A 2,360-nucleotide genomic window follows, 5' to 3' on the forward strand; every position below is an offset into this window, starting at 1 on the left:
TGTCAGGAGTATCGGAACAGCTGAGACGCATTTTTTCTGATGACCACGTCTCGGTGGCTTTTAAACGCTCGGCCAAAAATTAGTCCACCACGAGGATAGGGTCCTCCGACACAAACAGAGTAATATAGTGTATGTGTTACGGCCGGGACCGTTTCAGACGAGTGACAGGACTCAAACGCAAGACGCCGAACAGCTCGTAAATATATTTTAAGAATAATGTTTAATGTGCACACAAAATATTCATAAACAAAAGGTGAGCGTAGACGTTAACTAAATAATGATCTGGTCCGGGTCCGGGGATTGGACTGGAAAGCAAGTCACAAAAGGTCCAGGGAAAGGTCGGGGTCACTGTAACAGAATACAAATGTTCAAAACATAGATAAGGAGGCATATGAATATGTCGTTTGGTTCAAAATCCTCCTTCGTACTGTGTACTTGCCAACGGAGGTCGGAGATAACATAGAGGGGGAGTAATCCGGGTGTGTAAATCCAAAAACTCCTGGCGTGGAGGCAGAGAGGCAGGTAGGTAGTTTTGGTGGTAGCCTGAGGGACTGCCAGAAGGTCCAGCATCCAAGTAGAAGCTCTTCGCCAGGGGTTTAACAGTTAGGTGTAGCTGAAAAAGGGAGGCGCACAAAAAACAAACATACAGTGAAGCAAAAGTGATTCACAAAAAAACACGTAAGGAAATTATGGTGGTGGCCTGCACTGACTGATGTTTAGCAGAGAATCTGGCGAAGAGAGATTGAGAACGCTGGCCTTATGAGTCCCCCGGCTAATTACCCACAGATGTCAACGATCAGCAAAAACACTGAGGCCCCTCCCAGGGGTGGAGACGCCGGCTCGGAGGGAGACACACTGGCACACACCCGGACCATGACAGTATGTTGTTAAGTTCCAGGAGGATTGCCTGATTGATGATGTATACCAAACAACCTCTGGCTAAGCGGACAACACACAAGAGCTACTTCGTCAGGCCAGTCTATTTACACCTACAGGCCAGTGGACCCTCCTTCAGTGATGAGGATGTACACATCCTGGATGGGGAGGAGCGGGGTGTGAGCGCGGAGTCAAGGAGGCCATTTACGTGAAAAGAGAAAGACCATCTCTGAATCGAGGAGGGGGCCTAAGGGTACATCTTTAGCCATGTTACAATGCTGTGATTGCAGCCGTTCCCCAACTCTCTGTGAATGGGACTCATGGCCATTGATCAGTGGTTGTTGATCAATGGTCATTGTTAGGTATTTTAGTACCATGGGAGCATTTACTGGATATTGTTTTATAGTGACATTATGCAGGAAAACTCTGTCATTCAATAAGGCCCCTTTGTTTTAGTTATTTTTCTCTTTGACCCAAGAATTGATGTGTGAGAATCACAGGCTGGTACAAGGTTGAAATACCACAGAGATCACTCCCTCAGCTACATTAGTTTCTTAATCTTTTAGACGCCTGTTGAAGGCCAAATGGTTTGTTTCAGATTTCACTAATGTAAGAACTCTTTGTTTTGTGCCTTGAAAATATGTCGCTGAGATAATCACAATTGTAGCTGAACTGATAAACTACACAAAGGATGCTTCTTCACCCATGGGCAGGAAGACGCTGCCTTATCTTGGTCTGTACTGGTTTAAACTGATAATCTGCTGTCTCATGAATTTTACCCTCTATATAAACTGTTATACTTGTGAATAAAGTTGAGTCAATTTGGGAAGACAATCTGAAGCAGTCTCTGTTTTCTTGTTCTCCCAAGCTGCTCCCGAGCTCGTACTAACACGCTGAATGGCATGCTTGAATATTGCTTGAGAATATATTTGACTGTGTTACAGACTAAGGGACATTCTCTGCTGATAGACGTCCACGCCTCGGAGGAAGTCGATCCACGGATTAGGCCCTGGAAACCGTTTCCTTCAGTCATAGAATTTGCATATTAATCATCAAGAAATGACCTCACAGCCCATTTTTCATTCAGGGGGCTTGTTTCAGTTATTGTGCAAATGCACTGTTTATGAGGTTGGAGAAACCTGCAGTCAGCTGAGACTGAAGAAGTCACTTGGATGAGTGATGAAACGTTTCTCTCACTGAAAATGTCCAGATGAACAGAATCAACTGTTGGGATTTATTTACCTGGATGATTGAACGTGCATCAAGACAGCAAGTCATAGTGGTCCACATTCATTTATTCTTTTTTTTCTTGATGTACAGCAGTGCCTGCTGCCTCAGCTTCATTACCCAGACAAGCACTGTGTTTGTGTAGGTTTGTGTGTGTTAGAGAGCGAGAGAGAGAAAGCGAGAGATCCTAGAAGTTTTATTTGTAATGAGTACAGATCAAGTTTTACAGGTGTAACAGGTCCGACAGGTGACTACTA

At 44.5% G+C, this 2,360-nt stretch overlaps 1 long non-coding RNA gene across 1 annotated transcript; it reads right to left on the minus strand.

The window, feature by feature from the left end:
• Nucleotides 1-209: 209 nt before the first annotated feature.
• Nucleotides 210-869, minus strand: LOC308391119. The gene is made up of 3 exons (XR_013970568.1): nt 711-869; nt 429-613; nt 210-348 (listed from the first exon to the last, which is right to left on the minus strand). It is a non-coding gene; the product is annotated as an uncharacterized lncRNA (long non-coding RNA).
• Between the last annotated feature and the right edge of the window lie 1,491 nt (nt 870-2,360).

This window comes from Rhamphochromis sp. 'chilingali' (genome assembly GCF_963969265.1).
Source record: "Rhamphochromis sp. 'chilingali' genome assembly, chromosome: 22".
Taxonomy (NCBI): domain Eukaryota; kingdom Metazoa; phylum Chordata; class Actinopteri; order Cichliformes; family Cichlidae; genus Rhamphochromis; species Rhamphochromis sp. 'chilingali'.